The 25106-nt window shown below is 44.9% G+C and overlaps 1 long non-coding RNA gene across 1 annotated transcript in view; it reads left to right on the plus strand.

Annotated features, from left to right (window-relative positions):
* LOC124554043 overlaps positions 1-25106 on the plus strand; it is a 76563-nt gene that overhangs the window by 17743 nt on the left and 33714 nt on the right. The window contains exon 3 of the long non-coding RNA XR_006968215.1: positions 3082-3171. This is a non-coding gene — a long non-coding RNA (uncharacterized LOC124554043). The remainder of the gene's footprint in view (positions 1-3081; positions 3172-25106) is intronic.

Below are 25106 nucleotides of genomic sequence, written 5' to 3' on the forward strand. Positions count from 1 at the left end.
ACTTATGAGCCTGTGGCATCTTGACTGGAACCAGGGGCTTCTGTCATTCCTTAGTCCTTGCCATGGAGACCTGATAAGTGCAGGTACTTTAGATGGACATACGTTACCTTGAAATAGTTTTGTGTGTCCCCATTAATAACATAGTTCCTCAAGTCAACAACTCCTGTGGACAGGTTTATTAGCTAAACTTCACAAACAGTGCTCCACGTACGGCACTAGTTTATGGTAAAAAGTAGATATTTCTGTCATGTCTCTGGACCGGTTTGTTGGCAGCCAATGGAAGGATATTACATCATAGACAATGCACAGCTGTTAACCATCTCAGTCCTGCCATTAACATTCAAACTAATCATGTTGTGGATGGCCTTTACTTCACAGCATGCTTTTGATACATGTTGACAATTCTGTTAATGTAATATAATCATATAAGTGTGTATACAGAACACATGTGCAGCTTTGATTTTGAAAGTTTATTAATTTTATCTGATATACAATCCTGGTTTTGGTGAGTGGTATTGTCTGCATAGTTGTATCTTTGTGTTCTTCTGCTGCTTACAAGAGGTTCTTGTATTGGGGTGTAGAGCAGTGTTTCACTGCCTCTCTTCAAATACTATTAACAGCGTTCTCTCAGAGATGAATCTATGTTGTGGCAGACTTGATATATAGCCTTCCCTGGGGTTTAGGTTGGCCTCAAAACTGACACTTTCCCCTTATTTCCGGTCTTTGTCCACAGTCCTGTTGGATACAAATCAATATCGGAAAGAAGAGTGCAAAAATAATTCATGAAAACCCAGTTTTACATTAAGTGTTACATGTTTTTTTGTTTGGCCACTGCAAACAGGCTTTTTCCCTGAACATTGACTTTGATCCCAGTCTAACATCTGATATGTCAAGGTAGTTGTTAGATTAAACAACGTTTTTGTCTCTCCATTGAATTAAAAATATGTCATTGGCTACATAAATCGGCTTTTCAGCCATCATAACTTCCCATTACAGCCTGCAACAGGTGTTACCAATATACACTTAGGGGTTGGAGAGGGGATGGCCCATGAAAAAGTTGTACCAGCTTATCTTGGATTGTCATATTTTCCTCCAGGGTTGCAGATGCATAACTTCATTTCCTGTCTGAGGTGTCTTTTAACTTTATAAATAAAAAGAACTTTGCAAAGAACTTACATGGCTTCCATGTGCAAAATAGTAGTGAGAAGCATTTTAACTAGCTTGCTGCATAAGTGTTTCCACATTCACACTGGGCAAAACCAAAGTACCTTCTTCAAACCTGTAGCTGTCAAGACATGTACTTGATGCAGTCATCTACATGGTGCCATGACTCACCCCACACTACTGTCAACAGTAGTTTCCTTATTGTGGTGGTTTGTGACATTATTCTGTGGTGTCTAAAGACCCCTATGTCATAATTATAATGTCATATGAACCAAATTACATTTCATGTAATTGAAAGTTCTGCTGTCAGCCGATTGTAATGGATACATTCAAATGCCCAAATGATATTTGGAGTTTCTCATAAATGGCCAGTTGTGTTTTCTTGCAGATTCTATTTGTAATATATTGATTGAAATAGGCTGAAAGGGGGCAGGAAGGACTGGAACCATCCAAAAATAAAATTAACTTAAATTCCAAAATAAAAATCAAGAAATGCTATTGTGATGTGTCAAGTGATTCAATTTGAATTCCATTTGAACAAGTCATAGTTCTGACTTCCAATAAATATTAGTAATATCAGGTCCAATGTCTAAAAAGGAAACAAAAAGTGAATATTTGCATTACACAGTAAAAATAAGTTAAATAGCAGGGTAGAGGAATAGAATTTAAAGCTAATCAGATACTGTAACAGAAAGCTTAGGTTACATAAAACTACCTTTTGTTTTGTAAAATTTTATGTTCTGCTTTATAAAGGAGTTAGCATCTGAACCAGTATTTTACATGTAATAAGAGAGCTTGCAGTTGATCTTTGACTTATAAATAGAGTGGAGAGCTCAATAGAATTGTATTGCAAGCTTGAAGCCATTGACCACATCACTCTTCACCAAGCATTTTGCAGGCAATTGACCAGTTTTCCCTACTCCTGCACACTTCAAACGCGAAAGGTTCTCTATTTGGCTTCATTCATACAGCACACAGTTCAGTTTAGTAATGTTACTGGAGTTTCTCAAGTCATGCAATTTCAAATATCATAATAATAATAATAATAATAATAATAATAATAATAATAATAATAATAATAATAATAATAATAATAATTCATGTTGGCACCTACATAAACACTGAGTAATCAACATCTTCCATTCATTAGTAAATACAGTGCATTTCTGTGCAGATAAATTTATTCAGTTCCTCACAATAATAAATAAATGTTGCAGTAAAACAGTAGAAATTCTAAAATTTGTCACATAGTATGATTTGCTTAATGATACCCAGAAATGTCTGCCTGCTTACGCAAATCCTGACATGCTCAGTGCCTTACATCTATGCTGGTGACTGGGACCATCCCTGGCAGAGTTGCCTAAATCAAATTACAATGGTGGCACACTATTTAAATGTTTAAATAATGAATGAAATGGGATGACAGTGGTACTGGTGAAAAGGAGAAAATTACCATGACATTTTACATGGCGTGTGTAATTTTTTCCATGAAATGAAATGGTATTGCATTAGTGCAATTTTCTTTGAGCCAACTACCCACAGTAACATGTCTCCCTTGCAAAATGAGCAAAATTTTAGTTGAGAAAAATAATAGTGTGTGTGTGTGTGTGTGTGTGTGTGTGTGTGTGTGTGTGTGTGTGTGTGTAATGAAAGTAGCTGCTTGGCAAGGATGAAATGATTTGTTGTTTGGTTGATGTCTGATGTGTCTATCTCCAAATTAAACAGTGTCTTGATTTCAAATGTGTGGATCAATTGGGATGAAAGTAAATCTAATTTAACGTGACAGTTTCTTGTTACCTAATGCCAGTAAGTGAATACATGTGACCAATAGGTTTTTAGCCCCACATGATGTGTAACCACCAATCAAATGCAAGGGACAGAAGCTTTGAGATATGCCATTCTTTTTTTTTTTTTCAGTTTCTTGAAGGTCCGCTAAAGATTTTAATGCCTAGTCTCCATATAAAGTAAGACCTAGAACTGAAACAGGAGGATGGCATTGAGCGTGATGTAAGTTTTCACATCAGTGATGTAAGTTTTCACATCAGTGATGTAAGTTTTCACATCAGTGATGTATTGTGCATGAAGTACTGTATGAATATCATGAGATGCATTGGGTGCAGTATATTTTAGTGATCATAAATGATGAAACATTAAAACCTAGGATATTAGCACTCCCCCAGAATGTTTATAGAATTTCAATTGACTGTAGGTATATTGTTCTGTTGTGTAATGGTATTTGAATGAAACTTGCAGGAAACATAAGTTTATTAACTGTAACCCATGGTAATTTTGTTGTACATGTAAATAATGAATGCCTCAAATTCATTCTTGGACCAAATGTACCAAAGATGACTTCCTTGCAGCAGCTATCAATGTCTCTGTCAGAGTTCTATAATAGAAAAGATGTAAGATGTAAGAGGTAAAGCAATCAACTGTAAGCAGTATGTTATCAGATAAGTATTGTGTTTGTCATACTATTTCTTTTTGCTGAAGTATTTAATGAAAAACAAACTGCATTATTGGAATTGTGTTGGCTCTGTGTAAAGACAATGGGTTTATCCAGTATGTATGGCATAAATTTACAGTGTAATGGAACATCGCTTATCCCAAACTGCTTGCAGAGAGAAAACGTGATAGCAAGAATTTTTGTAAACAGCATTAAATTTAGTCTGTGAAATTCCATATTAGTTTGATTAACCATCATAATAGTGTACTAAATTTAATGCTGACGAAGGTTTGTCAGATCTCCAGCCACATGGTAGCATTGATTTCATGTGATGTTTCAGGAAGTCATATTACCCATCTTCTGGCGTAGTGTCGAGATTCGTGGGGAGTGGGCTATTTATATGTGCCAGCATTCCCCTTCACTAGACCTCGGGTGGCTGCAGTTTTGGGGATGGTGGCTGCATTCGGTTATCGGTGTAAGCATTATGTCTGTGTCCACAGCGGAGGGCGTTGAGGGTCGTGCTCCCGATGGATTGCCACTATCGCAGGGTTCCATGGTGCGCTGAGTTTCTATCCATTATATCTGTTGACCAGATTGTCGTGAATCCTTATTTCTATGGATTGTTTGATAATGCTTTCCCAGAAGCCAGAAGTTCAGCACAGTACTTTCGTGTTTTTGAAGTTGAAGGTGTGTTCTGCTGTGGCTGATTTTTCAGTGTGGCCTAGTCGCACACATCTGATATGATCTCCGAAGCATTTAGATATACAGTGCTGTGTTTGCCCAATGTATTGTTTTCAGCATTTGCATGGTATGCTATATATACTCCTGGTGTGTTAAGGTTCAGCGGATCTTTGGTAGAACCTAGGAGCTCCCTGGTCTTTGATGGTGGTCAGAGAATGCTTTTGATATTGTATTTGCCCAAAAGTTGTGCAATTTTGACCGGGAGCGGAACCGTGTACGGATGGAATGCGAGACGGTCTCCTTCTTCTTCGTCATCTTTTTCTGGGGTTATCACTGCTTCCTTCTTCCTTTGAAGTGCTCTGTTGATCTGTGTTTGACTGTAGCCATTTTGGTAAAAGACTTCCCTCAGGTGTTAATGCTCAGATGGTAGGCTGTCTTTGTCACAGATGGCATGCACCCTATGTACCAGGATGGTCAGTACTGTTTGTCTTTGTGCTGGATGGTGGCAGCTTGTTGCACGAAGGTATAGGTCTGTGTGTCTTCTTCCTGTGTACTGCATGGCCTAGTGAACCATCTGCCTTCCTCTTAATTAAAATATCAAGGATGCGGAGCCAGTCATTTTCTTCCATTTTCATTGTAAATTTGATGTTCGGATGGATGCTGTTGAGGTGTTGCAGAAACTCATCTAGCACCTGTTTGCCATGTCCGCATATGACAGAAGTGTCAACGACACAGCCGAAGAAGTGCTTTGGTTTCTGTCTGGCAGTTTGAAGGGCCACCACCTCGAAATGTTCTATATAGAGGTTTGCAATCACAGGAGCCTGTGGGGAGCCCATGGCCACACCATCGATCTGTTTGAAGAATTCCCCATGGCACTGAAAGTAGGTGGTTGTTAGTGTTTGTTTGAAGAGCCTGACTGTTTGTGGGTCAAAGTGCTGGGCTAAAACTGCCAAGGAGTGTTGAAGGGGTTCTTTTGTGAAAAGCGACGTCACATTGAAGCTAACGAGTAGGTCCTCCATTTGTAGTCATATGTCCCTGAGTATTTCTACGAATTTGGCTGAGTTTCTCACATGGTGGCTGCAGTCCCCCACAAGGGGTTTGAGCAGTGTTTCTAGGCATTTAGCAAGTCCGTAACAGTGAGAGTTGTCCACAATTGGTCCAGAGGTACCCCTTCCTTATGGATCTTAGGGAGTCCATAGAGGCTTGGTATTGCTGGTGCTCTGGGGTATAGGTGCTTCTTCATTGGCTCAGGTAAGTCAGATTTCTTAAGCAGGGCTATCGTCTTTCTACTTATCGTCAGGGTTGGATCCGTCTTCAGCCTCTTGTAGGCCTCATCTTGTTGCAGCAGGTTTTCTGCTGGTATTCAGCAGTGCTTAATAGCACTGTAGCATTCCATTTGTCTGCTCGTAGGATCATTATTTCACGGTCATCTCTAAGGGTCCAAAGAGCTGCTCGTTCTTCCGCAGATATGTTATTTTTAGGCAATTGAAATCTGTCGATTATTCTGGAAGTTTCCCATGTGACTTCCTCTGCTTCCTCCTTGGGAAGCCTTCCACGCCACTGATAATGTCTCATTTCGAGTTTGTTCTGGGGATGGGGGCAAAATTCAGTCCTTTCCTGAGGACTGCCATTGTGGCAGCAGCCAGTTCTTTTCCAGTCAAATTGACCATAGCTCTGGTGTCATTCATCTTCTTTTTTGTCAAAAACATTGCAAGATATCAATGCTACCACCCGGCTGGAGACCGGAGAAACCTTCATGAACAGTTTACGCTGGGAAAGCCAACAGTTAAATTTAATGCTATTTACAAAAATTTGTAGTACTTAGTAGAAATCTATTTTTTGTAACGGTATCCAGCTCTGTGGACTAAGTTCAGTTGCGGTGAGTATTAGAATTTTTACTGGGTAGATGTGATTGGAAAATGAAAAAGAACAGAACTCTCACATTTCAGATGTGGGATTAGAGAATGCTGCTGAAAATTAAGTGAACTTAGAGGGAATATGGAGTCCTCAGCAGAACAGTCGAGGAAAGAAATGTACGGAAAATGCTGATGAAAACAAGGGACAGGATGATAGCATAAATGTTAAGACATAAGGTAGTGAACTAGTCAGATGTGTTTCCTTCTCACTTGGGGAAAAATGCTACTATTACACATATCATATAGGAACTTTAAATGGGGTGTAGTTAATCCTGTTATGTAGTCAATTGTGGAACCTCATCAAGCACTGGCAGCTCTAAACTAGTAGATAAAGAAGTGCTTTTTTGATGGGTATATCTTGCAAAGTAATTGTAGCAACAAAATAGGAGGCATTAGAGCTAATATAGATGCTTCCTGGCAATTGTTCTCTCCAAACACTACCTTCAAATAGAATAGAAAATGGTGAAGTAATGGATGTAGTGGTATCAGAAGTACCCTCTGGCATGCACCATTAGGCGACTAGTCTAGCGTAGATGAAGGTGTACAAAGAATCAGATATTAATAGGCAGGGATATGGACTATAATCACACATTTATTATGAGACACACTTGGGAGAGATTATGAGAGAATAAGGAATCCATTTCTTAAAGATCACAGTACTCACAGACAATGATTGCACAGCACTGCGAGTGTGTTGAAAAACATCGTTGTCGTTGTCCAAGTGCATTCAACATAATACTTGAGAAATTAACAGTGATATATTGAATGAGAGAATCTGTGCTTGGCACAGTCGTGGCAAATTACAGAGCTAAAAAGGTTGTCTGTAGCATGTATGAAAGTCTGTAGAGCATTATCCGAGGAAACAGATGTGGTGGTTCTTCCTTCCGGAGTAATGCAGTGTGTGCCACTTCATACTGAATTTCATGTTTGCCACCATTGAGAACTGTTGACACATGGATACAAGCGACAGCTGAATGTAGAGCACTATAGCATTAGTACATCAGTAACTTTGAAATTGTGAAAATGATGGTGTAAAGTCACAATCTCCAGTAAAATTAAAACTGAGGCATGTGATGTATAATCTCCTCACAATTACTTTGGGATTGACACTAGAGCAGGAACACATGGAGATGCAAAACGAAGTTGCTTAATTCTTCCCTGACTGTTCGCATGATCTGACATTTCATTGAACACACTCAAATTTGCATACTAATCAGTGTACAAAGGTGGAAGTGGGATCAATAGATTCTGGAGGAGTTTTACTACATTCTCATTTGAGATGTGCTTGTGGTAATAAATTTTAAATTTTATATGCAGAATATTTTCGAAAATGCATTGTTCAATGTTCCTGAAAATTTGACTTACAGGGAAACTTTGTTACTAAGTTTAAATGTCAAAATTGTGTTAACAAAATATTTAGAATATATCTTACTTTCAACAGCTCCAAACTCTGTCAGAGATGTCTAACATAAGATTAATTTAAATTAAACATTGTGTGTGATGCTCTGCTCATATGATAAGGTATCAGTCATCTGTTTTGTTGAGAGAAACACAACACAGCAATTACGGTTAACATGACATTACATTTTCTGATCAAACATTACAAATCTTTGTAGCAAGAAAGGTACCTGGTAGAGGTATGGAAATTTAAGTATGAAAGTAAGAAGAATAGTGATAACATCATTCACTACCTTCCAATTGCAACTATTAAGATGGAAACAATGAAGATCTTGTTAGTGTCATTAGTGCTGAATTCCTGAGGTGCACTTCATTTGACTGTAGTTTCCAGTAACAGCATTCTTAGTAACAATTAAAATTTATGAAAATACAATCTGCTCTGCAGGTAAATACACCACACATTCCCTGGTAATTTTCCTAACAGCTTCATTACTGAGTTCCTCAACTGTGGACAGTGTACCTTTTTTGCTTGTTTCATCACTGTTTTGCAACATAATTGTCAATTTAGGTCCATATCAATTCTGTTGGGTTGAAGTGCCAGTGAGAACTTGTCAGCCTAATTATTTTATGCCTGTATGTTTCTGTCAACCTGTCAGTTTTTGTATGTGGGCAACTGCGGTTTATGGAGAGGTATTGGATTTATATGCTCCATATTTTTAAATGTTTCACTTACTTCCACTTACATATGCTGAAGCCAATAATTTCCTCCTTTTATTTTACCATAAGATTCTCGTCAACAACAGAACACTATCAACAACAGATGTTGATGATGTAGGCAGATTATGCACAAGCCATTTATCTCAACTGATTTTGGTTTTATATAGCATTGCCTTGAACAAGAGTGATATCGATATATCCACTGAATAACATTTGCTGAAGTTGCTTTTAACATTCTTAAGCACTGCACACTCCAGAACTGATAACAGTAATGACTGGTAAAATTTCAATCCTATAAGTGTACAAAATGAACACAAACAGAAACTCATAGTGCAGTGAGCGATTCCATAGGACAGCAAGCTGCCTAAAACTGAACTGTACCACACTTGCATAGTATATTGGCAGTGTGGTGAAGGTGTATCCCTTGGGATAGAGTGAATGTATGATCTGCAGTCTTTGAATGTGTCCACACTATTTCATATCTAGCTGCCAGTCCTAAAGTAATTCTGTATAGAGTTAAATTAAATTACCCTGTTGCTTTCTAGAACCAGGTCCTTGATTGTGACACAGGCAGGCAATGCAAAACAAATTTTGCGGGCTAAAAATCTTGGACATTATTTTTGGTCCAGTGCAATACACTACTGATTGGGGAGGAGGAGAAGTCAAAAGAATACATTGTCCAGTAATGGGTGTCAAATGCCTGAACTCATTTGAGCTAAAGCTGCGAGTGTGAGAACAAGATAAGTGGATAAATGCGGGGAACAATAGGCAGGTGAAGGCTGAAGAGGAGTGATAAATGGTGTGTGGATGGGAGAAGCACAACATCGCAACTCGAGGCAAATTTCTAGGTCTCCAGATGATGGTCAGGGTCAGTAAGTGCTGTGCTGTGAATTATACAGTGTAGGAGAGAGTGGTCAATGTCTCTGCAAAGAGCACAGTGAAATGTACCACAAGGTGGAATCATGGGAATGTGAGTTAGAAAAGCTGATCAGCAAATTATGTCTTTGTATGGACAGATTTGCACAAGCTGTATTAATTCGAATATTCTTTGTTATTTTCTTGAAGGTCTGTTGGGATTATCCTGCCACAGAGAGTGTATCAGTGAGGATCCCAGACTAAGTTTGGGGTGGGATGATCTGGATAACATTTCCAGCATTCACATCACTAATATTGCATGTAGAATGAGAAAAGTCACTGGCTAATTGAAATAATCATACATCATGAATTTTCTAGAGATCAGCAGTATATTAGTAACCAGCTGGGTTTGTGGTATTACCAGGGTAGGTATATATTCCAATCTGTTAGTCCATCTTCTACCACATTCATTCCATCTCCTCCCTGTCACTCTTCTGTCTCCTCCTCACCCACCATTTTCCCATCTTCTCATCCACTCTCTCTGCCTGTCTCGTCCTTGCCTTTTCTCTCTGCCCCTCAACTTCTCCTCAATGTGTGCAGTCCACCTATGAGCTCCCTTGCAGGCAGAATGACATACCTGTCTACTTACAGTGTCATGTAGCCATAGTACTTCAACTATCACCTTGAAAAATAATGTATTAGTTAGCAATGTGAAACACATACCAAGCAGCAGTAGGAATCAACTATTTCTTATTACTAGACACAGCCATGTTCCAGTTAAAGTTGTGCTCAATGCTATGGGCTGGTGGAAACTAGTTAACAAAATTAATTTTTTTTGTTGATAAAGCAATGACATTGCGGAGGCAAAGGATGAAAGAATACACAAAACAAATATTAAATGTCCAATTTTCTGTTTGCAAGTTGCGGCAAGAAGTATGTAATACTGAGATGAGTATATTTGGAATATCTATGCCAGTGGAAGAGCAGCAACATGTACACAGTATAAATGCCTGGGAAATGTGATAAATGTGTTGTATGGCAGAAATTCTGTGAGCTGATGAACAATGCAAAAAAGTACAAACTTTGCTAGAGGTTCACAGCTTATGTTGAAGAGAAATGGACTGCATAGCTAGCATACAGTCCGACAAAGGGATAGGAAAACAGACTGAGGCTGCTGTTATTTAAAGTGCTGGGTATCCCACCCAAAAACCATTTGTCATGGTGGCATTTGTTCCACATATATATCGACAAATTTAAATCTCTCTAAAAGATCACACCTCGTTTAGTAGAGCAGATGAGGTTTGTGGTTTAGATCCTACTACACAATGAATTTTCCTTCTCTTTTCCTCTACACTTCCTGTACTCTCACACTGCAGGACAGCTTCAGTGCATGTCGTGATAGGAAAATCAGTAAGATACTTTTGTTGCACCATGAACGTTACATGTACAGCTTGCCACTGGTGCATTAAATTTGCAATAAAATTAAGAAACAACTTACTAGGGACATTATGCATCATTTGTTTTTTATATTAATTTTACAGCCATTAACCAGTATGATTTAAATTCAGCTTTCTTAACCCTTATTTTCAGTCATATGCCAACACATGCTGTCACCAACAAATATCCCCCTGCGGGTCCGTGATAAGAATAGGCACGAGGTATTCCTGCCTGTCGTAAGAGGCGACTAAAAGGAGTTTCAACCGTTTTGGCCTTCAATGTGATGGTCCCTATTGGGGTTTGACCTCCACTTTTAAAATTATACAGAAGTACGCGCCTTTTGGGGAAGGACACCTTACGTGGTGTATCACCGGTCCTCAGTGCACTAAGACCTTGACACTCATCATTGTAACAGCGTCGTAACTGCACCCACTGTTCATCAGTTTGGGCCTAAACACCTGATGGGTTGCATAGGTTATGCCCGTAGTGCGTCCCCATCTGCACCTTTGATCATGATGGACTTTCCATGGCACTCGAAATCCAGCACGGTAGCTAGCCTGTTGTGGTGGGGTAGTCATATACCCTCTAGGTTGTAGCCCCCTGACAACACAGGGGTCGTATGCCGATACCTGAGCTGCACCCTCTCCAAGTAAGCCAAGGAGTAGATGCCCGTCTACCTGGGGCATCAGGACTTCCAGCAATGGTCATCCTGCCAGGTGGGCCTTGCTGAGGCTGGGAGGCACCTGTGGAGAGAGCTCCTGGTCAGAGTGGGTGGTATCGGGTCGGACGTTTTGCAGATGAAGCGTCAACATGCATCAGGTCGCTCTTCGTCCGTGTCTTCTAAGAAGAAAGGTTCTGTCTCCGTCTCTGGTTCTGGTCCTTCTGCCTTTCCCCCTTGGCCACTCCCTGCGAGGAAGGACAGGACCGCCGGCTTGGGGCGAAATACTTCCCCCACTATTTAGTCTGTTCTCGGACTGATGGGGGACGTTCGCCACCTCCAAGCCCATGTTCTTTGTACAGCATATCGAGGATATCTTCGGAGAAATCGAGGCTGTTAGTAAAATGTGTTCGGGGTCCATTCTAATAAATACCACCTCCGCTACACAGTTGATGGCGCTCCAGGCATGCGACCGACTAGGGGACATTCCAGTGTCCATTGTCCCACACCTGGCGCTCAATAGGGCGCAGGGGATTATTTTACATCGGGACCTCTTGCTGCAATGTGATGAGCTCAGAGCCAACCTGCTGCACCGTGGCATGCATTTTGTCCGGCGAGTCCAGCGCGGCCCCAATAATGATCATAGCTTCGACACTGGGGCCTTTATCCTTGCATTCGAGGGCGATGATCTCCCAGAGAAGGTTAAGGTGATGTGCCACCAGTGCGACGTGCGACCTTACATCCCACCTCCTATGCGATGCTTTCGATGTTTGCACTTCGGGCATATGTCGTCAAGGTACGAAGCTGAACCCCTTTGTGGCGATTGTGGACGTCCTCTTTGTGAGGGACATACATGCACCCCATCACCTCGGTGTGTCAATTGTGCTGGCCTCCACTCGCCTAGATCTTTCGACTGCCCTGTCTATCAGAAGGAGAAGAAGATAGAAGAATTGAAAACCTTGGACCGTCTGTCTTATTCTGAGGAAAGGAAGAAATATGACCGCCTCCATCCCGTGATGTTGGCAACGTCGTTTGCTTTGGTCGTGTCCACTCCTTCCGCAGTATCCTTACCCCTATCCTGTCCCCACTCCATCTCCTCACCCCATCCAGGGTCCATGCCTGCGCCTCCCAAATCCCTCCCTTCCAAATCCTCCTTCGTGGCCCCTGCCCCCTCTGCCCCAGGGGCCACCCTTCCTCCTCCTCCTCCTCCTCCTCCTCCTCCTGAGAAGCAATCCTCTTCTCAGGCATCCATCGGGGAAATGTTACGGACCCTGGCTACTAACCCCCCAGCGGAGTCCACAACTTTTTTGTGGATACGTGCGGGGCGAGCACGGGGCCCCGAGCTATTGCAGCCTTCTTTCTCTCCAGGGCTGCATTTCCTTCCCCTTCCCCTCCTTTCCCCTCCTCGCTCCTTTCCCATCGCCCTCTCCTCTCCCTCTCTTGGTGTCCTTGCTTATGTTGGCCCCCGCTATCCTCCTGGTTCTGTTGGTTTTACACTCCGGCTTTGTTGCGTAATCATCTCCTCCTTTTGGCATTCCCTGTTCCCCCTCTGGGGTTTGACCTCCATTACAAAATTTCTCCTCCGTAGTGTGTGCCATTTGGGGAAGATCACCTTACCTAATGTCTCTGACGTGCGCCCTCCTAGTAAATTCCACCTTTCCTTTCACGTCCTTGTCTGATGCTCGGGTGCATAGCCAGCACAGTAGCCAGCCCGTGTGGTGGGGTCGCTATGTACCCTTCTGGTTGAGCCCCCTGAACACGCAGGGATCACACTTCTGATACCTGAGCTGTGACCTCCTCATGGATGCCTTGGAGTGGTTGCTCCTCATCCTGGAGCATCGGAACTCACGGAAATGGTCGCCGTGCCAGAGGGCCCTTCCTGTCGCTGCGTGGTGCCCGTGAGGAGAGCCCCTGATCAGAGTGGATGGTATCAGGGCGGACGCTACATAAATGAAACGCATATGGGTCCAGAACTCTAGCCGTTCTTCTGCGGCCATCTCTCTGCATGGAACTGATTAAAGTGCTGCTTCTCTTGCCCCTTCGGCCTTCCCTTCCATGGCTACCCCCTGGGAAGAGGGTCAGGCCCGTCATCTAGGGGCGAAACCTTTCCTCCATTATCTAGTTTGCTCCAGGACTGATGGAGATACTTTCACCAATACCAAACCTTTATTCTTTGTGGAACACATTGAAGACAAGTTTGGCGGAGTGGACTCCCTGAGCAAGATGCGGGTGGGTTTGTTGCTGATCAAAACTGCTTCAGCTGCCCAATCTGCGGCCCTTCGTGCCTGTACCCATCTTTGCACAATTCCTGTGTCCATTACCCCCACCAGTCTCTAAATATGGTTCAAGGTGTGATTTTTCACAGGGTCCTCATCCTTCAAACTGATGAGGAACTTCGGGACAGTCTCGGATGGCGGGGTGTTCACTTTGTTTGGCGTGTTCAGAAGGGTCCTAAAGACAGTTACATTGATACTGGTGCCTTTATCCTGGCCTTTGAAGGGGATCCCCTCCCTGAGAAAGTTAAGATTATGGTTTATCGATGTGGTGTGAAGTCGTACATCCCACCTCCTATGAGGTGTTTTTAAGTGCTTGTGTTTTGGACACATGTCTTACCGCTGTTCACAGGCCCCTCTCTGTGGTGACTGTGAACGTCCACTCCATGAGGGGCGTCCCTGTGTTCCTCCTTCTGTGTGTGTAAATTGTCATGGCAGTCATTCTCCACGTTCACCAGATTGCCCAGTATATAAGAAGGAAAAGATACAGGAATATAAGTCCCTCGATCGTTTAACCTACACAGAGGCCCGTTCAAGTATACGCGTCTTCACCCTGTGTCCATGGCATCTAGTTACGCTTTGGTTGCATCTTCACCCCTTCCTCCCCCTTCCTTACCCCCATCCCAGACCCCTCTCCTCCCCCCTCCCATGTGGCTCCCACACCTTCTCCTCTGGGCACTGCTCCCCCTCCCCAGCTGGAGAAGTGTCCCACTTATTCGGCATCTGCCGGTCAAGGGTGGCTCTCCCAGGATGCCCCTTCCTGGCACCTTCCAGGCCAAAGGTCTGCTGCCACGCAACGCCATGCAACGACCGCGAGAGCCGCGGTCTGTTGGTCCCCAGGTCGAAATCGGATCGGACCCCTGCGGGCTTCTGGTGGCGTTTGTACGTTTGTCCGTACAGACATTGCTAGCACATGGATTCCTCTTCAAACTACATTGGAAGCGGTTGCTGTTAGGGTCCACCTAGACTCTGAGGTCACGGTTTGCAATCTTTATCTCTCTCCTGACAGGACTTTTATACCTGCTGCCTTAACTGCCCTTCTTCAGCAGCTTCCTCCTCCCTTCCTCCTCCTTGGGGTTTTAATGCTCATCATCCCTTGTGGGGCAGTGCCTTTCCATCTAGACAAGGTCTTCTCATAGACTACTTTATTGCAGACCACGACTTGTATATTCTTAATGATGGCTCCTCTACTCATTTCAGTGCCGGTCATGGTACCTTTTCTGCCATTGATCTTTCTCTTTCTTCTCCCTCTCTCCTCCCTTCATTACACTGGTCGCCACACGACGACCTTTGTGATAGTGTCCATTTCCTGTTGATTATCTCACTCCCTTCCCGCTCCCCGATGGACAGGTTACCTCGTTGGTCTTTCCAACGCGCCGATTGGCCTCTATACACTGCACAGATCGTGTTTTCTCCCTCTTTGTTGGGTTGTATTGATGACGTCCTACGTGACGTGTCTGACGCGATTGTTCGCGCTGCTAGCCTTGCTGTCCCGCACTCATTTGGACCATTTCGTCGCTGGCAAGTCCCGTGGTGGAGTACGGCCATTGCCATTGCCATCTGTGATCGCCATTGAGCTTTGCAACACTTTAAGAGGCACCCATCCATAGCCAGCCTTGCTACCTCTAAACACCTCTGCGCTAAAGCCCGTTATTTAATCAAACATAGCAAGCGGATATGTTGGGAACGATTCGTTTCTTCCCTTGGTTCTACTGCTCCTGTGTCACGGGTATGGGCTACACTTCGCTCTCTCCAAGGTTGCCATCGGCAGTCCACCCTCCCAGGCCTTCACCTCCCAGATGGCATTTGTACAGACCCATTAGTTCTTGCAGAACATCTTGCGACTCATTTTGCAGTGGCATCAGCATCAGCCTCCTATCCAGCTGCTTTCCTTCACCAGAAACAGCGGGCTGAAGCTTCGACCTTATGTTTTACCCCTTGTGAGTCAGAATCTTACAACGAACCTTTTACTGAATGGGAATTCTTTCTGCTCTATCTTCTTCTCATGAAACAGCCCCTGGCCCAGATTCCATTCATAACCAACTGCTTCAACATCTCCGTGCTATACAACAGCAACATTTTCTTTGTGTGTTTAACCGTATCTGGCTCCAGGGTGACTTCCCTTCTCAGTGAAGGGATAGCATCATGGTTCCTGTCCTTAAGCCTGGTAAGAACCCCTTATCTGTTGACAGCTATCAGCCGATTAGTTTGACCAATGTTGTTTGTAAGTTACTTGAACGGATGGTAGCCCATTGGCTCAATTGGGTCCTCGAATCTCGGGATCTATTGTCCCCTTACCAGTGTGGCTTTCAAGAGGGACGGTCTCCAATCGATCATTTACTTCGCTTGGAATCCGCAGTTCGGCAGGCTTTTTCCCAGCGCGCCATTTGGTTGCAGTGTTTTTTGACCTTCGCAAGGCCTATGACACGGCCTGGCACCATCACATCTTACTTACCCTTCATCAATGGGGTCTTCGGGGCCCACTCCAGATTTTTATCCGCCAGTTCCTGTTCCATCGGTCATTCAGAGTCCGAGTTGGTACTGTTTTTAGTTCTCCACGGACCCAGGAGACGGGCATCCCACAGGGTTCTGTCTTGAGTGTCCCTCTTTTCCTCATTGCTATCGATGGACTTGTGGCCTCCGTCGGTCCTTTGGTCGCCCCTGCCCTGTATGTGGATGATTTCTGCATTTGGGTTGGTTCCTCTTCGATGGAATCTGCAGAACGGCAGCTCCAGGGAGCTATATGGCGTGTCTCAGCATGGACCCTCTCACATTGGTTTCAATTCTCTACTTAAAAATCGCGGGTGGTCCATTTCTGTCGTCATACTACGATCCACCCTGATCCAGAGCTCTATCTTGATGCACAACGATTGCCTGTGGTCCCACAGTTTCGTTTCCTGGGTCTTCTTTTCGACAACAAGCTCACTTGTCTGCCCCATATCAGACTTCTGAAGGTAGGATGTTTCCGTAAACTCAATGTCCTTCGCTTCCTTGCCCACTCCTCTTGGGGTGCGGACCGTTCCCTCCTTTCTACATCTTTATCGTGCTCTAGTTTTGTCTTGCTTGGACTATGGTTGTCAAGTCTATGGTTCAGCTGCTCCTTCCACACTGTACGTGCTGGATCCAGTCCACCATCGTGGTATCCATTTGGCCACTGGTGCCTTCCCTACGAGCCCTGTTGATAGTCTCCTGGATGAAGCTGGGATCCCCACCCCCTCTCTTCTTTTCGGCGGTCCCAGCTTCTAGTGTCATATGCACTCACTATCCGTTCCTCTCCCACTTATCCTTCCTATTCTATCCTGTTTCCAGACCATGGATGTCGCCCACCCAACTCCCGCCCTCAGGCGGATTTAACGGTTGGGCTGTGCCTTGCGTCTCTATGCCGTTATTTTCAGCTTCCTTCTTTGTCCTGTCTTCCTCGCTCCCTCCCCTCCACCCCCGTTGGTTAGTTCCTCGGCCTCGAATTCGGATGGATCTCTGCCGAGGTCCGAAAGATTCCATCCCCTCGCTGGTGTTCCGTTCCTTTTTCCGCCAAATTTTATGGGAGTTTCGGGATGCTGTTTTTTACACCGATGCCTCTAAATCTGCTCATCATATGGGGTATGCCTTCACGTCCTCTGTTGGAACGAAAAATCATCTGCTGCCACCTACATGTGGGGTGTTAACTGCGGAATTGATGGCAATTTCCCAGGCCCTTACCTTTATTAAACAGTCCCAGCACAACCGTGTTTTGTTATGTACGGACTCGATGAGTGGCCTTCTTGCTATTGACTGGTGTTTTTCGCGCCATCCCTTGGTCTCTGCCATCCATGACCATCTCGCTGATATTCACTGTGCTGCTTGTTCCATTGACTTCCTTTGGGTCCCTGGCCATGTGGGTATCCCGGGTAATGAGCTCACTGATCGTTTGGCTGGGGGAGCAGTCACTTACCCCCCGTTTTCTGTAACCCCTCCTGCAGCAGATTTACGGCTTCACATCAAATCCCACTTCGCACAGTCATGGGCCAATTCTAGGGAGGCTACTCCCCTGTCTAATAAACTTTGTGTGACTAAGGTGACACCAGGCCCATGGCGTTCTTCCTTTCGCCTCTCCGGAAGGGACTTGACCACACTGTGTCATCCCCGCATTGGCCATACCAGGCTGACCCATGGTTTTCTTTTGCGTGATGAGCCACCCCCACTTTGTGGTTGTGGAGCCTTCCAGTCAGTAGCCCACATTTTGGTTGACTGCCTCCTCCTTTTGGCTCTCCGTGCTAAGTACAGATTCCCCCACACTTTACCTTTGATGTTGGCTGACGATTCCCAGATGGTTTCTCTGGCTCTCGGTTTCCTCCGGGAAAGTCCTTTTTATTCTCAGTTTTAAGGTTTTTAATCTCTCTCTGGTGTTGGGGCAGGGCAGTGAGTGTTTGGGTGTCTCCCACTGTAAGCCATGTTTGGAGATTCCCGACTCACCTCCCTAACTGAGATCCTCTTTCCTTCCCTTTTACTTTGTTTTCACCCCTTTTTTAAAGGATTGGTTAGTCTCCTTTTCCCATACGTACTTCTACACTCTACCGGTTGCCCCTTTAAAGTCACAGGTGGTCTTGCCTATGCTGTTTCAGCATAGTGTTGGGTTCGTTCTCTTGCTGACTTCCCACATTTTGTTTTTACCATTGACAACATAACTGCCCTTTTACGTTTTTCGCATTTTCCCTTTTATTGTTCTGACTTTCCTGAGATGTCACATTAGCGGAATGGACCACATTTGAAACAAGGGACTGATGACCTTGCTGTTTGGTCCCTTAAACCACAAACAACCAACCAACCAACCCAGCTTCCGAGGTCCGGCGTTCGAAAAAGGACCCCAAGCGTGAGGACTTTCTTCGGGTTCAGCCCCCACAGCCCACCATCCCTGTGACTCATTGGTCTTGCAAGAAGGCGTCAAAGAAGAAGTCTTTATCCCCCTATCCACCCCGGCACATTTCGTCTGATGCTCCATCTGACAGTCGCTGCTCCCGACCGTCCTCAGTTTCGCCAGGATGCTCTGCTGCCAGGCGCTCCGCAGGCCTGTCGCCAGCGGACAATGCTGCCTCTCCTGTCCAACCCAGGAATGTGGCCGCAGCTGGTGATGATGGAACGGGATCCGCCTCCCGACGGTTGTAGTAATATTCCCTCGAAACCTGGCCCTTTGCGGCCGTCGAGGTGACTAGTTCTTCCCCCTTTCTTGACTCGCAATGGCTCTATTACATTGGAACATAAGAGGTATTCGATCTAATCGGGAGGAATTACAACTGCTGCTCCATCTGCACTGTCTGCTCGTCATTGGTCTCCAGGAAACGGAGTTATGCCCAACTGCTCGTATTGCTTTTACCCTCTATACCTCAGAGTGATCTGACCTAACCCCTGTGGACGGTATTCCAGCTCATGGTAGGGCCATGTTGCTCGTTCAGGATGATGTCTATTACCATCCCATCCCATTGACCACCCCACTAGAAGCAATAGCTGTCCGTATTACACTTTCTGCATTTACTTTTTCTGTTTGTACTGTCTAGACTCCATCGTCCTCCGCAGTTAGTCAGGCTGACATGATGCACCTGTTTGCTCAGCTTCCTCCGTCGTTTATATTGTTTGGCGACTTCAATGCCCATCATCCCCTTTGGGGTTCTCCTGCATCCTGTCAGAGAGGCTCCCTTTTGGTGGAAGTTTTCAACCATCTCAATCTTGTCTGCCTCAATACTGGCACCCCGACTTTCATATTGGACTCTACTCATACCTACTCCCACTTGGACCTCTTGATCTGTTCTACCACTCTTGCCCATCGGTTCGAGTGGTATGTCCTATCTGACACCTATTCGAGCGATCATTTCCGCTGTGTCGTTCGTCTCCTGCACCACACCCCATCCCCACATCCCTTGAGCTGGAACATACCGATAGCTGACTGGGGACTCCTCCCTGCCGACTTTTATGGACCAAGATTTTCTCACCTGTGACAGTCAGGTCGAATACCTCACGTCTGTTATCATCAATGCTGTCAAACGTTCCATTCCTCATACTACCTCTTCTTCACGTCGAGTTTAAGTCCCCTGGTGGAATGAGGCTTGCAGATACGATATCCGTGCTCCACGACGTGCTTTACGCACCTTTCGCCGCCATCCTACACTGGCGAATTGTATTAATTACAAACAGCTCCGAGCGCAATGTCGTCGAGTCATCAAAGACAGCAAAAAAGCTTGTTGGGCCTCTTTCACAAGCTCCTTTAAAAGTTTTACTCCCTCTTCTGTCGTCTGGGGTGGCCTGCGCCGGCTGTCGGGCCTCGATACCTGGCCTGCCTTCAGGTAATGAGGTACTTGTGGACCCTGTGGATGTCTCCAATGCCTTCGGCCGCTTTTTCAAGCTCTGCCCATTACCACCCTGCCTTCCTTCCCAGAAAAGAGGCAGAAGAGGCTCAGCGACCTTCCTTCCACTCGCTGAATCGCTAAATCTGGAAAATTATAAGACCCCCTTTACCATGCGGGAACTTGAACGTGCACTTGCACTGTCCCGGTTCTCTGCTCCAGGGTCAGATGCATTCACGTTTGGATGCTGACACACCTTTCTCCGGCAGGTTAAATGCTTTCTTCTTCATACCTATAACCACGTCTGGACCGAAGGTCAGGTCCCCACGTATTGGTGTGAGGCCGTCGTTGTTCCCATTCCCAAACCCGGGAAGGATAGACACCTTCCTTCTAGTTACTGCCCCATTTCTCTTAAAAGCTGTGTCTGTAAGCTGATGGAGCGCATGGTTAACGCTCGGTTGGTTTGGATTCTTGAATCTCGATGGCTACTTACTAATGTTCAATGCAGCATTCATCGACACTGCTCCGCTGTTGACCACCTTGTGACCTTGTCAACATTAATCATGAACAACTTTTTGCGAAAGCGCCAAATGGTAGCTGTGTTCTTCGATTTGGAGAAGGCTTATGATACCTGTTGGGGAGGAGGTATCCTCCGCACTATACACAGGTGGGGCCTACATGGTCGCCTGCCCCCTTTTTTTTTTTTTTTTTTTTTTTGAATCATTTTTAACAGATCTAATGTTCAGGGTACGTGTGGGTTCCGTATTGTCCAACGCCCTTCCTCCAGGAGAACGGAGTGCCTCAGGGCCCCGTTTAGAGCATAGCCCTTTTTGCCATAGCGATCAATCCCGTTATGGATTGCATTCCACCTTACATCTCTGGCTCTCTTTTTGTCGATGACTTTGCGATCTACTGCAGTGTCCAGAGAACATGCCTCCTGGAGCGCTGCCTTCAGCGTTGTCTTCAAAGCCTATACTCATGGAGTGTGGCTAATGGCTTCCGGTTCTCTGAAAAGAAGACGGTTTGCTTCAACTTTTGGCGATATAATTCATTCCCTCCACCATTCTTACATCTCAGTCCTATTGTTCTCCCCTTCGTGGAGACAACGGAGTTTTTAGGGCTCACAGCGGACAGGAAACTTCGTTGATCTCCACATGTCTCTTATTTGGCTGCCTGTTGTACACATTCTCTTAATGTCCTCCATGTTCTTAGTGGTTCATCTTGGGGAGCGGATCGCACTGTCCTGCTTCGCTTATATTGGTCCATAGTCCGAACAAAGCTGGATTATGGGAGCCTCGTCTACTCGTCTGCTCCGCCATCCCTCTTACGCCGTCTCAACTCCATCCATTATTGGGGGTTATGTCTTGCAACTGGAACATCCATACCAGTCCTGTCCAGAGTCTTTACGCTGAAGCTTCCGAATTACCATTGACCTACCAGCACGACGTACTGCTTTGTCGGTATGCCTGCCGGCTGTTGTCAATGGCCGACCACCCCTCTTATCAGTCCTTCGACGATTCTCTTGACCATCAGTATGGGTTGTATGTGTGTGCCCTGCTGCCCCCTGGAGTCCGCTTTTGTCCCCTGCTTCGACAATTGGATTTTGCCCTCTCTACCACCTTCAGAGAAAGTTAGAGCCCGACACCACCTTGGCTCCAGGCTCTGGTTCACATTCATCTTGAACTCCGCTCGCTCCCGAAGGAGGCTATTCTGGATGCAGTGTATTGCTCACGGTATGTCGAACTTCGTGCGCGACTCGCCAATAACACCTTTATTTACACTGATGGTTCCCAAACTGACAATCGTGTTGGCTGTGCCTTTGTTGTTGGGGTCGTCCCCTTTAAATACCAGCTCCTTGACCAGTGTTCCAGCTTTATGGCCGAGCTTTTTCCTCTCTCTCAGGCTGTTCAGTATGTCTGCCGCCACCACCATTCTCCGTATGTACTCTGCTCCGATTCACTCAGTGCTCTTCAGAGCCTTGGAGCTCCATATCCGCTCCATCCCTTGGTGCAATGGATCCAGTAATCCCTCCATTCTTTTGCTGATGATGGCTCTCCTGTTAGCTTTATGTAGGAGTGCCTGGGAATGAGGCTGCTGATGCTGCGGCCAAGGCTGCAGTCTTGCCTCGGCCAGCCTCCCTTTGTGTCCCATCGTCTGACATTAGTGGGGCTGTTTGTAAGAGGTTTGTGTCATTATGGTGGGATACTTTGTCGTCACTTCAAGAAAATAAGCTCTGGGCCATAAAACCGTTCCGTCACTTCAAGAAAATAAGCTCTGGGCCATAAAACCGTTCCCAACAGCTTGGACAACCTCCTCCTGACCATCCCGGCGAGAGGAGGTCATTTTGGCCAGGTTGCAGATTGGGCATTGCCGGTTTAGCCACCGCTATCTGCTATCCGGTGACCCTGCCCCACAGTGCCCTTATGGTAATGCATTGACAGTACGCCATGTTTTATTGTCCTGTCCCCGTTTTAATCAATCTTGTGTTGTCCTGTCTCTGCCCTCTTCCCTACAGGAAATTTTAGCTGATGATGCTCAAGTAGCTGCTTGGGTTCTTTGTTTTATTACTTTGACAGACTTATCCAAAGACATCTAACACTTTTAATTATTTTATCTGTGTGTTTGTAAGAACCTTCTTGTGTCTCCCCCCCTTGAGATTTACCAGATTATATGTGCACTTAAATTTGTGACTGGGCGCTAATGACCTCAGTAGTTCAGCGCCCTAAAACCCCACAAAAAAACCAACAGATATATAAAAGTAAGTATGAAAGTAGCATCACACCTATGAGCTGTGGAGCCCCATTGTGATACTACAGCACTCTTACCAATGTTAATGCATTTACTGTTCTAATAGGTGGTAGGTGATTTCATCTCATGTGGTTACCATGCATGAAGTTGCTGTACAACAGCTCAACAGTTAGAACAGATTTACTGTAAGATAGTTGGCAGCGTAAGATACGTTACCACTATTCTACAGCCCCAATATGTTGTACATCCTCCACTTCTGAGGAAATTTGTTCACTGAATGAAATTTGTTTTTACACTACACCTGTGTGAACAAATTATCATGCATGAACAAGGCAACACAATTTCCAAACAGATATATCAAACAGATTTTTATGAAAATGAGGCATATTACTGAAGTGGCAAGTGGCTTATTTTGACAAAGCATGGATTCATGTATATTGTTCTATGATTAAGTACTGCCAGAACAATCTTGTCTAAAGAACATTGCCACAGTGCCTGTCTACATTTTTTTTGCAGTGATTGACATGCGAATGTCTAGGGTGTTGCATGCTTTGCTTTTTTACAGATACCACAGTTCACCGTTACATCCACACAATTCAGTTTCTAAAGCATAAATGTGGCAGTACTGTGGAATAGTCCATGACAGAACTAGATCTCTCCTTTTCTCAAGGTACAAGTGCTGTAGGCACAGTACCTGAGCAGTTGGTTACATACAATTGAGTACAGAATATGGCACTGTGTTTCCAGGCGACTGACATTGAATTGAGGATGGCAGTATTTCCAAAATGCATTGAAACTGTAGCTTTGATCTGCAGTGTGCTGCAGACAAATAAGAATTCAATATGACAGTATACAGTAAGTGGACCAAACATTGAATGTAAGATTACAGTTATTGGTAGACGTGTCATCATCTGTTGGAGATTAAACAAGATTTTGGGTTTTTGACATGAACCGCATTTACGGCAGATACGCATTATCACAAAGAGTATGCTTCCACAGGCAGAAATCACTGTAAAGGTGACCTCAAATATTTGATAAACTGGGACCTAGAAAAGAACTATGTGAGGTGATCAACATACTACTGTGAGTCAGATGATCAACACTTTGAATTTGAAGGCAGCAGGGCGTGTTGCTATGAGAACTGTACGGAGACAATTGCAATGCATAAGACTTGGCACCTAACCACATCCAATGCCTACCCATGGCTCCTAGTCTACTCGACATATATGAAGATTCCCATTTTGTAAAATTTGTAACAAAGTTCTTGTTGTTAGTGTTCAGTGTGAAATAATTGCCTTTCCAATATTGTTTGTCTTGCAGCTATCTGCTGCATGTATGTACCCATGATTAATCTTCGTTCTGTTTATACATCTGTATCTGTACTCTGCTACATGTGAGTGGCAGTCTTTAAAGAAGTTGGTTCAATAATTATTTTTTGATTTGTTTGCCGGTACATGTCTGCATTGCTGGTACCCTTTTTATTTTCCAAATCACAGTAGGCTATTTATGAAGAAAAAAGAAAAATTATGGAAAACCTTTAGTGTACAGTGATTCATTTCGGGCAGCAGCAGAAACAGTGGAGCTGTGTCCAGCTTATCTAGATGACTGACTTAGCTGTGTGCATTGGCTCCCATGGTGAGGAGCCACTCCCCCTCCCCCCCACACCCCTTGGTTCTCGCCACTCTGGTAGGTTTGTGCTTCGCTATGATAGGGCCCCAGACTTTGCAGCATCTTTTCCCTTTGGTGCTGCCTGTCTGTCCTCTTGGTATTCTTTTTCCGCTCCCTTGGGGAACAAGTCTGGGGTGTTTCCGCACTGTCCGTAGCTGACATACGAAAAATCTCACACTGTTTTTCGTTCCCTTTTCCTTTCTTCATTCACCTTTTCCTGTCCTTCCTCCACTTTGGCGTTTGAGGCTCCTATTCTTCTTCTTCCCAGTGTGTTCCTGATGGCCAGCCCATCTGTGTGACATGTAACAGGCGACTGGTTAATGCATAATTCCCAGCCCTGGTTCAACAGATAGGGTTCAGAGATACAAGCCAGGCCCACGGAGGGGAGATTGCCTGAGCTGCTACCTTTCCGAATTGCTAGTTGGTCTCCCTATCAGGTGTTTGGGAGGTGCGACCTGAGGTGTAAACAATCACCTTAGGCCAGAATGAGATTTTCACTCTGCAGCGAAGTGTGTGCTGATATGAAACTTCCTGGCAGCTTAAAACTGTGTGCCGGACCGAGACTCGAGCTCGGGACTTTTGCCTTTCGTGGGCAAGTGCTCTACCAACAATCTGGGGTAGCTCAATTGGTAGAGTACCTGCCCACAAAAGGCAAAGGTCCCGAGTTAGAGTCTTGGTCCGGCACACAGTTTTAATCTGCCAGGAAGTTTCAATCACCTAAGGCGATTGTGCCCTCCTTGTGACCTTCAGTTGAAAGGATCATGCCACTGGAGACACTTGCTGTCATTGGCCGGAGGGGGGGGGGATTTCCTCACAGTTTGCCAATCATCT

The sequence above is a fragment of the Schistocerca americana genome, chromosome 11 (assembly GCF_021461395.2).
Source record: "Schistocerca americana isolate TAMUIC-IGC-003095 chromosome 11, iqSchAmer2.1, whole genome shotgun sequence".
NCBI classification, from domain to species: domain Eukaryota; kingdom Metazoa; phylum Arthropoda; class Insecta; order Orthoptera; family Acrididae; genus Schistocerca; species Schistocerca americana.